The following is a 16124-nucleotide window of genomic DNA, read 5'->3' as shown; positions in this document are numbered from 1 at the left end:
ATCATCCCTGTCCACTTTCATGAAATGCATAGCCTCATACAGCAGAGCAATATTAAGCTAATAAACCCATAATACTCAATTACGAATTGTAAGAAGAGCGGTTAAGTGTTGATCAGGGAAAGCTTCTAAGGAAGCCATATTTCATCTAAGACTTCGGTAGTAATATGTACTCGAATCTACCGTAGGAGGTGCTGTTATCACCCACAGTCATTGTCCATGATCAGCACCCGTATTTTAGAGCGGAAGAAACAAAGTTGCTGAGACCTGGAACGCAAGTCCAGGCGCACGGTTCAGTAAGCAGCGCACCTGAACCAGGTATCCCGGCTTCGATGCGCCGGCTTCACCGCTGCCCACCGCGACCGCGCAGCTCAAGAGGATCACACAGCACTCTCTCAGGGCTCCAGTGCAGAGAAATCTGGAAAGCAACTTCCACCTCCCAGTCTCACATAGGTCGGCTTGACCCTCAAGCTGTACAAAGTACCAGAGTCAGCGTCCCTGCAGGTGATGCTATTGGTTATAAGCTCGGGGACTCTAAGGGCGCACGTTGTCTGAAAATATGCTTACGGGAAGGAGAGCCTCGCTGTAGGTGGCCCCCGAGCCAGAAGTCACCTGAAACCTGGAAATTCTCTTATCCCATTCAGACTGAGCCAGCCTTTATCTCCTTGTGATAGAGACCAAGGACAGTGAGTCAAGGGGGGGGGGAAATTACTATACTATAGATGACACTTCCTGCGTGTAAGATTTTTTAATTGTGTTCAGCTATTTAGTGTAATTACACCTAATCACATAATTTCTGTAAATTGGTGAAGTGACATAATTTAAGTGTTTAACAAGAAATGTAGATTAAATAATTATAATGTATAGCTGTAATTTATGGATAATGATGGGCAAATTTTTTAAACTTTGCAAAATAGTGTAATTTGAACCTTCATGAAAATTTCTCACCATTTCAGTTTCCTATTTCTGACCAAGTGCAACAGCTTTGAAAGCTACCTAATGTAAACTTAGGGGCTTCTCTCTTTCTAGGACATCCTTAATATAGAGTATTCTTAGGAGACTAATGTGGTTTTAGCCTCTTCCCAGAAATCTAATATGAAATAAACTGCCTCAGAAGGAATTCAGAACGGGCGCCTGAGTGGCTCAGTTGGTTAAGCGACTGCCTTCGGCTCAGGTCATGATCCTGGAGTCCCGGGATCAAGTCCCGCATCGGGCTCCCTGTTCGGCAGGGAGTCTGCTTCTCCCTCTGACCCTCCTCCCTCTCGTGCTCTCTGTCTCTCATTCTCTCTCTCAAATAAATAAATAAAATCTTTAAAAAAAAAAAAAAAAGAAGGAATTCAGAACTCCAGCTGTTTCTTGAGTAAAATGACCATTCCAATGTCAGAACACTGTAGAAATAAATGGTGACTTTGATCCTGGAGCTCTCATTCAGTTAAGTCAGGCAACACATATTTATCGGGGGCTGTTATGAATCATGTGTTCTGCCAGCTGAGTGCTGGACATCCTATAGAGAACAAGAGTCTAAGGGAGCCAAGAAAAGAGAGAGGATGCCCCACATTATCTTATCAAGAGAGCAACGAAGATAAGGGTCTTTCAACAGGGAGCTGATGTTGGTGACTTTTATGGGGCTTTGCAGGAGAGTGGTGAATGTCAAAGCCAGAAGGAGTAGCTTGGGAGGCAAGTTAGAGGTGAAAGGGAGAGACCACTTCTTTTAAGAAGTTTCATAGTGAAGTAGAAGAATGAATTCAGATAATTATTGAAAAGAGGTGTAGAGCTTAAGGGAGACTACTGTCCTCCCACACCCTCAATGGGACTGGTTTATTCAAATCCAGTTGGGAAATACAGTAATAGCAAGATTTTATCAAAAACATCCATGCCAGATTTTTCCCTGAACCATTATTTTCATTTATTCACCACTCCAATCCTGTGAGGTATTTGCTACTATTATTTCCACTGTACAGGTAAAGAAACTGAGGTTGAAGAAGTTAAGTATCTTACCCTGGATTGCTAGCTAGTAAGCAACAAGACTCTAAAGAGCACCCGGTCTGTCTGACTGAGTCAGCATAAGCAGATTTTCTATAGGTAGAATTAAACATAAAAGGATGACAGCTTATAATCAAAGCTCCAGGTCCCTGGAAGTCTGGAGTAGATGGAGAAGTGAAAAGAGAAGACTCAATCATCCAAAGCAGAGCAGTACCATGTTAATAGAAGGGAGAGTTAAAAGTGGAAGTATAGATCCAAGTTGATAGATTCACTGGAAGAAGTCAGTGGTACTTTCATGCGATGGTTTCTATTTCTTTCTAAGTGCAAGGTCCTCTGATGATGGAGCAGAGATGAAGGAGCCAAGATTTCAGACTGAGAGGAAAATGGTGCATAGTCTGAACCATTGGGAAAAGAAGAAGGAGCTACTACAGAATTGCATTTGCTTGTTCTCCCTTCAGGACCAAGTATAGGTTATTGACAATGAGTTTAATACAGATGTACAGACATGAAGGCCAAGAGCTGGATGAATACGCAGTTGTAGCTTTGCAAAGCAAGTGACAAAGGAGATTAAGGGCACTCGGAGAGCAAGAATACTGACTGGTACAGTGTGGTTATGGTCATAGGTAAACCTTAGACTTTAATCCTGAGAGGAAAGGAAGTGAAGCAAGGAGAGAGCCAATAGATAAGATGGAAGTAGAAGATCCTAAGGACTGGAACTTCTAGTGCAATCCATATTTAGATATGTTTGGGAATTGAGTGAGAGAACTGAAACATTCGAGTCTGTAGTTACAGTGAAGAATGGCTGAACTTATTATTTCAGAACTCAGTCAGAATGGAAATTGCCCCCATGTATTAGGAGAGAAGATAGCCCTAAAGGGTTCTATTTCTGAGAATATTTACTCTCATGGCTTCAGAGTTACATCAGTACCACAGTATATTTTCTGCCAATTCCTTAGAAAAGGAGTATACATTCAGGAGATATCCATGCTTACTAAACATGTTAAAACTAAAGTTAAGTTTTCTGACATGTGCTTACCATGAATAGCTGTAAAAAATGTTTTGTATGAGTTTTCGATGTCAGTAAGTTTTTGATAATGAAAGTATTTTATGTAAAAAGAAAAGCAAGTATGGCTAAGAGCCAAAACTGTACAAAAACTGGATTGATTAATCCCTGCTAATTGTGACCATATAATTTAAATTATGACAGAGTACATAATTATCAATGACTTAAAATTGATGTTTTCTAGAATTTAATCACTCAGCATATTTAAAGTGAACACAGACTCTATTTTTTAACTTCCATTATATTCTAATCCTTCAGAATTTGAACCATGGTCCATGTGCTGAAAATTGCTTCTTGGCAGATGATCACTCAAATGATGATGATTATTTTTATTGTGAACTTGATATTGGGGCTTTCAACTTGTAAGTCAGAGGAAGAAGGAATTATGAGGGGAAATGTGTCTGTGTGTGCTTACACATGCATAGGCGTTCACATGTGGGCATACGCAGGAGTGCATGTGTATGCTTGTAGGCCCTCTGGTATCATTCTCTGCAAAGAATTAGCAGTCATGAATTAATTACACACATTTTATTTATAAATGTAAATAAAAGGTAAAATTTGTTGAGTAACCATAACCATGTAACTCTCATTTGTGCCTGAATCGTGATGTGTAATCTGAGGATGGTCCACCTAAAAGTAGCTTCAAAAAAGTTATAAAATCATTGTTATCAGCAATGAGGAAATGCACAATTATTTTAATTTAAAATAACATTACCACAGTTCCCTACATTTCTTTCTTTCTTTATATGTCATGGTCACATTGACTACAAGGCAAGAAAGGAAAAAAAGGGCCTAACTGAAGAGAGTGTTTTTTTGAAAAGGAAAGAAATTACAGCTGCTTCTGTGTTTCCAAGGCAGACTGAGAAAAGTCATCATCGTTAAGATTGGGGCAAGAGAAGCTGCATGAGTGGTCTTATTCATGGCTCTGTGTTTCACATAACCATATTGTTTCCTCTGAGTGGCTGAGAAAAAGAATGGCTCTCCCCTTTTCTGATAGCTCATTTGGAACATATAAAAGCCTTCCTCATCAGGTTGAGAAAATTGCATCACTGATAAGTCAACCTTCTGTACCCTTTTGGATCCTAGTCTCTAGATAGAAAATGTGGCATTTTTTAGACATTAAGACTATTTTGGATTCTTTTGAATTCCTCTAAGAGCAACTGGATCTGATGCAATATGGTTTTTTCCCCTTATCTCCTGGGCTATGAAAAACTCTTTCATCATCATGGCATTCGAGTTGGCCAAGTCCCTGGAATAGGTCAGAAAAAGCTCCTACGGAGGTTTTTATATTACAGCATTGTTAGCTAAATTAATCCTTTTGCCTAGATTTTCTTCACTGAAGAGAAATTTTGTAAAGTTAATTGGAGTCTCAGGAAGAGAACGAACAAAAGGCAGAACTTCAGTGGGGTCAAACAGGCTTATTATCTCAAAACCAAAAAGATGAATTATAAGGGAGGATACTTGGCTTTTAACACAATTAAAGCCTGAGAGGAAACTTAATTTCATCTAGTCCATTCTTTTTTCCTCATGGTAAGAGAGTTCATGAACATTTCTAGAGGGATACATTTTTATCTATTACTCAGGATCTGCAGTGAGAGAAATTATATAGCTTTTCATGAAGTCTCAGGGTTTCAAGTATTTTGCTCAGTAACTTCTCCAGCTTAAATATCATGTTTGAAATTCTACCAAATTTTTGTCTAGTCTCTCCCAGACAAAAAACAAGTTGTCGTTTTTATTGTGAATTATTAGCCATCTTATTTGTCATAACCTTAAGCACACTCTTGACACTGAAAACATACTTCATTCTACTGTTTTTAAAAACTGATAACCCTTTCTCCATATAAGGTCTTGTTTATCCATTAAAACTACCTTCTTATGTATTTCATTTATTGATTGTCTATGTCTTAGATACACATAACTCCTCATTCCTTGCTAAATTGTTAAATATTAGACTTTTAGTGCAAATATTACATGTTTGTCTCATTATTATACACTGAACTAAATCTCTTGAGGAAGTAAAATTACATTTTAAAATTCATACCTATATATGTGTGTGTGTTTGTATGGTATATGTGTATATGATATCGTGTGTGTGTGTGTGTGTGTATATGTGTGTGTGTGTTTGATACAGATTTGTATCATTGGCACCCTCTACCCTCTACTGAACTTGATCAGAAAGGATAATCTGTTAACTAGAGGGGAAAAAAAAAAAAGGTAATCTGTGAACTGGTTTTGCCACTAGATGGCACTGATCTGCCTTTGGAAGCTGCTAAGGACATTTGCCTAATTGAGAACAATTATTTTTTTTAATCAAAAACTGTATCACCTTTCTTAACCAATAAGCTTTTAAGTTTGCAATGAGTTTTAGTATTCACAAATATCTGATATTGTTTAGAGCAACCATAAAAAGTTAAGAGATCAAACAACTAATGAGTACTGCTCTTTTCTATACTAATATTTTTAATCCCTCCAACTTTATAGTATATACAGAAAAAGTAGAGTTCAACATTGAATCTAAACATTTTCAGCCTTGCCAGTCTTGATTAATATCTTCTAAAAAGGTAGCTATTCCTTTCTCCTGGCTTAAAGCAACTAGAGTTTTTGGTTCAATCGGGATTACTTTTTAGGAAGTTAATTTTTATCTAACACAAAGATGCATAACAAGAAAATGCTGTTATTTTTAAAAGACATTTTATTCCCTTCAAATTAAGATTCACTGTAAAGTATATCAAGAGAAATATTGGATATTTCCAATATTTTTGTCTCGCTTCAACCTTAATTTGCCCTCATGTGGAATAATGAAGGCTGGCAAATATGATATATCAAATTAGCTTAGGATATGACATGTCCATTAGATACCACAATGCTTCAGACTAAAGCAAGAATCTACATCAAGGTTCTAAACCCTGGAAGTGTGCATCAAAATTACCTGTGGCGCTTCTTAAAAGGAGAGAAACACAATCTCCACCACAGGTCTATTTATTCAATCAGAAACTGTTGGTTGGGTGCATGGTCATCTGTAGTGGTTAAAGGCTTTAAAGACCGCTCTGGGATGCAAACAGAGATAAGAACTACTGGTCTTCAAAGAGGAGGTTTGATTCAAGAGCATCATCTTATTTAAATATCCTGTACCATCGCTTAACACTCTGGAATCTGGAGCCAGCTTGCTCCCAGCATTTCCACTCCTTATCTCTGTGACCTAAAGCAAGTTCCTTATGGTGCTATGCTTCAGGCTTCTTGACGATTATAATGATGACAGTAAGAATATCCATGTTATATGAGGTCATCCTGAAGAATAATAGATCTAATCTATGTAAAATGATGGAAACTTAGTCCTCAATAGGGGAAAGCTATTATTATTATTATTATTATAATCAGTACTGTTGCAGACATATAGCTCTATTGTTGATAAGCTGTAAGTTTGTATAAATTTATTTTTTCTACTTTATTTTATTTATTTTTGCTATATTTTTATTTGTACTTTGGGTGAGAGTCACATGGATTAAAGTCCAAAGAGACAAGGTTGGGGAAAGTAAGGTAATGATTTTAAAAACACATAAAATCCTTATAAATTATTTCACATGCTTCTGGAGTCAATAGAAAATTGGTCACAGAAAATTCATTTATGGATAGTCAAGAATCGATTTGTCTTTTTCTTTTTTTTTCATTGTCATTTAAGATTTGCTCAGAACTCCCATTTATAAAAGTTTTAAAAAAGTAAATGTATTTCATGTATAAAGGATTTATATTCTCATACGATCATCAAGACATTAGGCCAATATCATGTAATTAAGACATAACTAAACTCTTCTTAAAAGAGGAATTTAGGAATTAAAACTTACTGAAACCTGAAGGTGGGAATGTTTGGATTCCATCCCAAACTTTTTGAGAGCACATATATTACAATATCTCATACTATTGTCTTGGGTGTCACCATCATAAATGGAATCCAAAGAGTATTCCACAATTTGCCTGAAATTATTTTTCTTTTTTTAATCTGGTGATTAAAGTTTCCCTCTTCCTTCAGGCTCAGCTCAACTCCAGAAATCCTCAGTGGGCCCCCAATCCATTTACTCTGAAGGCCATCACTCCCACCATTTGTAGGTATCTTAGGGTATCCTACTTTATAGTGCTATTTAAGATCGTTATATAGAGCTGTCACATCCCAGTTGGATTGTACACTTATTAAGAACAAAAAGCCATGACTGATATAACTTGGTATTTCCAGCCCCAGTATAATGTGCTTTTTGATAAAAAATTACCATGTTGATAGGAATTTTTTAGGCTAAATGGTGATGGGTATTAAAGAGGGCACTTGGTGTGATGAGCACTGGGTGTTGTATGTAAGTGATGAATCACTAAATTCTACTCCTGAAACCAATATTATACTATATGTTGACTAACTATAATGTAAATAAAAAATTGCCACACACACACACACACGAAATTTTTAGGATCTTCTTATAATCCTACATATGTTTATATTAATAAAACTGGCAAATTCTAGATTATTAAAATAACTGAGGCTTAGATAATCATTTTCATAGTTTACTTGATATGTTGGGCAAAAAGTGAGTAAATCTGGCATTTAGAATGAAACAAAATTCGAACCATCAGGATCATGGATATTTGATAATTGGAACCCTTGAAATAAGGTCAACATTAACCACCAATCCAGTAATAACAAAGATATTTTGGAAACAGTTCACATGCAGACAGAAAATGAACCAACTTCAGTTTATGTATGTATATGTATTTGTAGCTATATAATTTTAATGATTGACTATATATTTTCTGTGAATGTTGACATTACATGTGATATGGTGTCATATATCAAATATGGTTCCTTCTTTGTTTGGAAGTTTAACCAGTTATTGAAATTTTAAAAAGATTTATTTATTTATTTGAGAGAGAGCGAGAGCAAGCTGTGGCAGGGGGGTGCAGAGGGAGAGGGAGAGAGAGAATCTCAAGCAGACTCCCAGCTGAGCAAGGAGCCCAACATGGGGCTTGATCTCACAACCCTAAGATCATGACCTGAGCTGAAATCAGGAGTGGGACGCTTAACCAACTGAGCCACCCAGGCACCCCTAACCAGTTATTGAATTAAGTAGCTTTTTTAAAACCGTCTACAACCAAATGCATTTCTTGATAATTATTTTCCAGAATTGAGGCATTTTTAAAATGCAGAAAGAAAATAGAAAGGCTTATTTTGATTTTACAAATTATAGGAGCAAAGTATGTTTTTGATATTTATCAAGGAGTTAATTGAGTGATTCATTTGCTGTTTCATCGTTATATTGTTATAGCATGTTGATGTGTGATTTAGTTTCCATTAAGTGTTGCTAGAAGATTAATCTAGTTTAAGATGCTGAATAGGCAAGCAAAATGTTTGCTCACTGCAAGCATTTTTATAATTAACTTAGCAGCACAGATAAATAAAGAGGTAATCTTATAGTAACACAGAGGACATGATATGACTGGTGTCTGAAGAAATACATCTTAAATAGCGATTCATTGATATATATAAATGGATTTTTGTAGGGGGAAGAAAGGGCTCTAGCTTGATGTTTAACGATGACATGTCAAAACTTGCAGTATTTTTCAATTTACATGGCCAAAAAAAGGTTGAAGGCAATAAGATACATGTTAAATAGTGCAATACATTACTGATTTATAATGGCAAATGTGTGAGTGGGTATATTATTATAAAATCATTTGTGCCTTTCCATATGCAGGAAGACCACTATTCCATCCTAAAAATTATAGATCAGGTTTGAGAAAAGAAGATATTTTATTTAAATTCCTACATTTCTGAAGTTTGTCTCCTTTTTTGAAGTGAAAAGTAGGTCTCCAAATCTGCAAGTACTGTTAAATGTATAGTGAGACTTCTATCATGGGAAACTATAAGTAAAGCACACCCAGACACACCTTGGATTCCAATTTATGTGTTGAAATCCCAAGACAGATTTCCAGAAACAAAAAATATTATCTGGAGAATCAGCAAAGTAAGCAAATGACCCTCTTGGGATATCGGTCTTCTGAAACCAGATGCAAAGTGGAGAGAGATTGTAGTCAAGTAGAATCTTTTCTCTGACCTTTGCTTATTCCTTTGGACCCCTGATGACTATGCATACTCCCGAATTATACTTCATTTTCCTGTACCAATAATAATAGTTGGCACTTATATAGTGCTTGGTTTGGGCCAAACACTATTCTTAGTGTTTTACAGCTATTAGAACACTTAACTTTATAAGGTCCACATGGGTGGTATTATTTTCACAATCACATTTTACAGATACACAAACTGAGGCAAAGAGAATAACCAATATGATGAAGATCACATAGCTGTATAAGTGATAAAGCCAGAATTCAAACAAAGGAAGTCTGTTCTCGAGACTGCTCAAAACCAATATTTGAAACCACCAAAACACACCAGCAAACAGATCCTAATCTTATTTATATTCTGTGAATGCAAAGAAACCAAAAAAGTTTGTATACAGAATGCTATCTCCTCCTTTTAATTTCATGTTTTATTCCTTGCTTGCATTGATCTAAAAATGAAATTTGAGTCCATTTATTCAGCTTCAGAAAATCAGGAACCAGATCTCATATTTTATATGTACAGAAATGCCTTCTGGCTCCACAACCAGAGGAGGTTAGTGCTAGATGTTAGCAATTACACTTAAATGAGACTCGTTTCAAACAAAGTCAAAATTAAGGAATCTGATTTGGCAAAGTGTCGCGTTTTTAGAAGTCTTGTATTCTCTCCAAACCACCTTGTCCTCGGGGAATTCATTACCTTACAAGTAGGCTTGTGGCAGGTCGAGTTCAAATTGGTATTTTGACTGTGTAAATGCAGACTCTCAGTAGTTGTGATTTTCAGTTGGGTAAATACTTTAGATAAACAGCTTCATTATTTTTTCTGTATAACTGAGGATAATTGTATAAATTATAACTAAATTCTGTATAAACTATGATCTCCTTGTAATTACCTCAATTAATGTTTTTAATTGACATAATGATTCACTTTTTAGCTTAATACCTGAGGCATTTCCATTAACTCTCTGCCGTGAAACATATATTGCAATTGCTCGTGGTGTGTATGTCCCACGGACTTGTTTGCAGCTTAAGTAGATATAGAAGCCTCTTGACTTACAAACTGGTGGGTTCTAAAAGGTTATTGTCCTCCCTTTATAAGCCCAAAGTAACATCATTTAAGTGTGTACTTTCACTACCTGTTAGAGACAAGACAAAAAAGACAAATAGTAGAATGTGTGTTATTCTGTAGGTTAAAGAATTTTCTTAAACTTTGAAGGTAAAATTCCTCATTCATTCTATGTAGTGTTCTGATCTTATATTGAGGATCATGAAGACAAACTCCTCCAGAAGCGGGTATAAAAGGGAAAAATTAATGAAACTAGAAGTTTAACAGATCCACCACCATATCATGGCTTCCTGATTGCCCAGCTCATGTGAATACATGAGAAAAGAAATCAGTTCCTTTTGGCCAAAATTGAAAGTACCTAGGAACAAAGAACCCTTTGTATTAATCCAGAAAAAAAATGGTCTGAAGACAGAGTGCAAATAGAGGAGTCTTAAAAAATTCTATTACTCAGAGAAACTCTAGTTTTCTGGTTGGTCTGAGGCAACTTCCCTGACTGCCCTGAAACTCTCTTCTGGTCATTGATTTCCTTTACAAACGAAAGACAAACCTACAGACTAGCACATTGACTAGGAAATGTCAGAATTAGAAAAAATAGAGGCAAATTCAGATATTGGTATATACAAGGACACAAATGACACAGTAGGAACAGTGACATGAGAGGTTAAAAAGTTGGGTGATACTGAATCATGAGCCTCCCTAGACATCTACAGTGGAAAATATGTTATTTTCCTTGGGTCAATTCTGTCCTGTCAACATTCTGTTATCTTGAGTCTTTTATATTCCTAAGAAGGACTAAACCCCAAGGAGAATACATTTATGGTTGAAAAGCCCATGCTAAAAATAAGGTGAGTAGTAAGAGGAGGATGTTTGCACTTTCATAAAAGCATCTAATTCTTTTCGAAAAGATGTTAGGTCTTTGTATTAAGACCTACTCTGTTAATGAATCATGTCTAACAATGGTTTAAATCTGAGATCAAAAGATTAATTTTGTGAGCATTTCTTCTGAGATGATAAACAACCCATTTCTACCCATTAAATAAAAATTTAAATACTGTGGATGTTGTATGAATGGGAAATGGATTTTCTGAGTTCTTAGATTTAAAGTGTAGAACTGAACCTTGGTAATACTACTCTGATGGGTAGTATTTTTGGAAATGCTATTTGTGGGTAGTGTTTTTGAAAATAAAATACATTTATGAAAATGGTGATTCCACTCACTCACATGCTTTCCACTGCAATCTATATGCCAATGACTCCAAAATTCACTCTGTGCAGTGGTGTCCATTACCTGTTGGAGTAGATGACTCATGAGTTGTGGCAAATGCGTCAAAATTGGCTAGGAAGTAAGAAACGGGACTGATGACAAAGGTATGAAGGGTGGTATGATTGGAAACCTTGAATTGTTATTGTGCCAGTCAACATATTTAAGTGATATAAGCCAGCGTCCTCAGTTGTATAATTGCAGAGCAGAGACGGGGGATTTAGCACTGATCTAATGTGGGGATGCTACTAGGCAGCTCCAGTGGAATGACAGAGGTGCAGAGTAATCACGGATACTGGTATGAGAGCAGTACAGATGGTAGATCAGGCCTTTGGAAGGCAGAGGAACAGGGAAGATCAGGAGGAAGTTGACTGAGATAAGATGAAGAAGGCAAGAGCCTGGATATCTGGATGAGATCAAGTGGCAGTACAGGGTGAAAGAAAGAATGGGGAAAATAAGAAGTTCGAACTATTCCCCATCATTCTCCTTGCCATATAAACTGTGGTGAGGATCAAGTCTGATTGTACCTGTTAAAAGTTTAGAGGAGTCCCTGGCACATGGTCAGTACTCAGTCAATTCTCTCCACTAGTGGTGGTGGTAGTGGTGATGGTTTTAGTAGTAGTAGTGATAGTAATCGTGGTATTATACCACCTTTCCTAGACTATGGCAATAACTTATTTTTTCTTCCTTTGGAACCTAACTTCTGGTGCATCCCCCACACTGCCACCATAACCTTCTCCCTAAAACCTTTCTGAGCTAACTATTAACTTCCTGTTGACTGAATAAATCAGAATTATTTAACCAGGTATAAAAGAACCGTCTGCCTTTACCCTAGCCTTTCTATGTCCACACTTGAGTTGAGGGATTAAGCAGGTAAAAGATCATTAGATACAACCATATTGTGTTTCCCATCACTTCATAACAGAGTAAGCAATCACATGACTACTCCAAGTCTGGTTTCTCAAATTGGAAATTATTTTGTGTGCCTGTGTGCATTTATGTGTGGTGTGTATGCTTGCATATTCAACATAAAGAAAATAACACATTCAGTTAGCTAGATTATCTCAGTGTACTTTTGCTCTGGTCTCACACTTTTTTTTCTCATACTTTTGTTATAGATAGAGACTTAGGAAAATAGTTTGTTAGTTAAACAAACTGCGTACTTATGTTATTCAGTGGTACAAGTTGAAAAGTTAATATTGATTCTTAACTCTTTCTACATAGTACAGTATCAGTAGATTGACTAATTTAGAAATAGCTTCAGTTCTCTTCAATCTGTGTGATAGTTATGTTCTGTGTATTCAAATTTAAATGTGTGAAATTAATCTGTCAAATTTATAATCAATGAGCATCCATAAACCTTTTTAGTTGATGAATTACATGGTAAAGGCAAGAGAACAGAAAAGGGAAATATAATTTGTCTAGACATTGTGCAGATTTTTTTTCCTCTATGACTTTCTGGCATGGTTTAAGTATTAAAGGAAAGTAAACCCAACAGTTTAATGGGATACTTCCATTTCTGGTGAGCAGTCCTGCAATTCAAAAGGAAGAAATGCAGCAAAAGGAAGATCTAGCAGGAGGATGCTCCGTTCAAAATTACCTTGTCAGGATTTTTGTGTAATGGAATTAACTCGGCAGGGGCAGAGGAATGCTTAAAATGGCAGCTAGCTTCTTCTTGTTGCAAAGACATATGTCTTGATTTGTAATTACCAGAAAAACAGGTTGCACATACTGTACTTTAAATGATTTTCCCAGAAATGGGAACTAGTACAGACGTGTATGCAAAGGGCACACCACACTCTCCTTTTAATTTCCCACAAGTTTTGTTTGTTTTTTGTTTGGTTGTTTTTGTTTTTTTGTTTTTTCGGGTTTTTTTGTAAAGCAGAACCCTTTAATTAGAAATAATCACTGGATAGTTAGTTAGCTTTTATATAGCTTTGTTGAAAAAACAAAGTCATTGAAAAAACAAAGTCAAGATGTAAAAATAGACCTCATCTTCAAACAGCTGAATTGAACAGGAATGAAATGAATACTTACCAAAAATCATATATGGAAAGAATTATAAGAAATGTTATCCTAAAATAATTGGGAACTTAAAGGAACCAAAAACTTGATTTTGTAAAAGTAAAATCTCTTTTTGGCCTTCACTTTACCATTATTCAAAATCAAACAAACAAATTAAAAACAGCAACAACAAAAAGGATTTTGCTTAATGTGAAGAACGTAGCCAGAAATCTATGGGCTGCTTAATTACTATCCACTATATAGGCTATTTAAATTTGAATGAGATTTTGACGTTTAAAAGAATATCAATTTATACACTTGATCTTTCATTTTTTTTTAATTTTTAATTTTTTTTAACAAAAGGGTCTTTATATGAAAAAAGCCAAAGGGGCTTCTGGGGCGACAGGACAGGCAGGCCAGCTTCTCAGGGCTCAGGGACATTTGGGCAGATGCGATGAGTCCTCTGTGTCAACCTGGGCTGTTTCCAGGAGAGGTGGCATGGCTCAAAGACGGGATAAGCTTCAGGGGCCTCAGCCTCCAGGAATTCTGGAACAGGCTCCTCCTTGGACAGCATTGAGAGTTCATCACTGCTGCCTGCAATTATGCCCCCAGGATCTCTCTCTTGGCCCAGCCTCGGGGGCTGAGAACCCTGTGGGACCTCTGCCAGTGGTCCCACAGGTGACACAGGGTGGCTGGGCAGGGGGTGCCTCCAGGGCTGGGCTCGGTGCACTTCTGCAGGGAGCCTTCCGAATGGAAACTCTGGTTACTGTTCTCATCATTGAGATCTGGCAGGATGAGGAGGCCACCCCCTTGGGGACTGGCACCCATGCCCTGCCGCTCCAGGCCTCAGTATCTCTCAGCCCTGCCACTTCCCCTTTGTCGCTCCTCCTCCTGGGGTCCACCACTGGCACCTTGAACCTAAATGAAGGGAAGTGTCACCCACAGTCACCCAGTGCTTCTCCCATCTCCAGACCTTCTTGATGGTCTCCATCAGCTACTTGATGTCATCCTTGGCTAGGCTCTGGGTCACGGCTCAAAAGTCCAGCTGCCCATGCTGTAGGGGCGGGGGCCAGGGCTGGTCCACCTCCAGTCCCTCGGACTCAGGCTTGGTGACAGGCCCGGGCACCACTCTCTCACCCTGCTGTCCCTCCTGCTGTTGGCCCAGCCTTCCCTTTATAGCTGATCTTTTTAAAGTAAACCACTCCATAAAGTTGAGTGACCATTTTTTTTTAATTTTATTATGTTATGTAAATCACCATACATTACATCATTACTTTTTGATGTAGTGTTCCATGATTCATTGTTTGCGTATAACACCAGTGCTCCATTCAATACATGCCCTCTTTAATACCCATCACCAGGCTAACCCATCCCCCACTCCCCTCTCCTCTAGAACCCTCAGTTTGTTTCTCAGAGTCCATAGTCTCTCATGGTTCGTCTCCCCCTCCGATTTCTCCCCCTTCATTTTTCCCTTCCTACTATCTTCTTTTTTTAAAGATATAATGTATTATTTGTTTCAGAGGTACAGGTCTGTGATTGAACAGTCTTACACAATTCATAGCACTCACCATAGCACACACCCTCCCCAATGTCTGTCACCCATCCACCCCATCCCTCCCACCCCCCAGCACTCTAGCAATCCTCAGTTTGTTTCCTGAGATTAAAAATTCCTCATATCAGTGAGATCATATGATACATGTCGTTCTCTGATTGACTTATTTCACTCAGGATAATACCCTCCAATCCCATCCATGTCGTTGCAAATGGCAAGTTTTCATTCCTTTTGATGGCTGCATAATATTCCATTGTATATATACACCACATCTTCTTTATCCATTCATCTGCTGATGGACATCTTGGCTCTTTCCATAGTTTGGCTATTGTGGACATTGCTGCTATAAACATCAGGGTGCATGTACCCCTTTGGATCACTACATTTGTATCTTTGGGGTAAATACCCAGTAGTGCAATTGCTGGGTCATATGGTAGCTCTATTTTCAACTTTTTGAGGAACCTCCACACTGTTTTCCAGAGTGGCTGCACCAGCTTGCATTCCCACCAACAGTGTAGGAGGGTTCCCCTGTCTCCACATCCCCACCAACATCTGTCATTTCCTGACTTGTTAATTTTAGCCATTCTGACTGGTGTGAGGTGGTATCCCATTGAGGTTTTGATTTGGATTTCCCTGATGCCGAGCGACATTGAGCACTTTTTCATGTGTCTGTTGGCCATTTGGATGTCTTCTTTGGAAAAATGTCTGTTCATGTCTTCTGCCCATTTCTTGATTGGATTATTTGTTCTTTGGGTGTTGAGTTTGATAAGTTCTTTATAGATTTTGGATACTAGCCCTTTATCTGATATGCCATTTGCAAATATCTTCTCCCATTCTGTCGGTTGTCTTTTGGTTTTGTTGACACTTTCTTTTGCTGTGCAAAAGCTTTTTATCTTGATGAAGTCCCAGTAGTTCATTTTTGCCCTTGCTTCACTTGCCTTTGGTGATGTTTCTAGAAAGAAGTTGCTGCAGCTGAGGTCGAAGAGGTTGCTTCCTGTGTTCTCCTTTAGAATTTTGATAGACTCCTGTCTCACATTTAGGTCTTTCAACCATTTTGAGTCTATTGTTTTGTGTGGTGTAAAGAAATGGTCCAGTTTCA

At 37.6% G+C, this 16124-nt stretch overlaps 1 protein-coding gene and 1 pseudogene across 6 annotated transcripts in view; one reads left to right on the top strand and one right to left on the bottom strand.

Moving 5' to 3' along the window:
* Positions 1–16124, top strand: part of ROBO1 (roundabout guidance receptor 1) — a 1119036-nt gene that overhangs the window by 393390 nt on the left and 709522 nt on the right. The window lies entirely within an intron of this gene.
* LOC116633606 overlaps positions 8075–16124 on the bottom strand; it is a 40418-nt pseudogene continuing 32368 nt past the window's right edge.

Source organism: Phoca vitulina, unplaced genomic scaffold (assembly GCF_004348235.1).
Source record: "Phoca vitulina isolate PV1807 unplaced genomic scaffold, GSC_HSeal_1.0 scaffold8, whole genome shotgun sequence".
Lineage (NCBI taxonomy): Eukaryota > Metazoa > Chordata > Mammalia > Carnivora > Phocidae > Phoca > Phoca vitulina.
The sequence above is the reverse complement of the archived record's forward strand: the minus strand, read 5'-3'. Positions and strand labels throughout refer to the sequence as shown.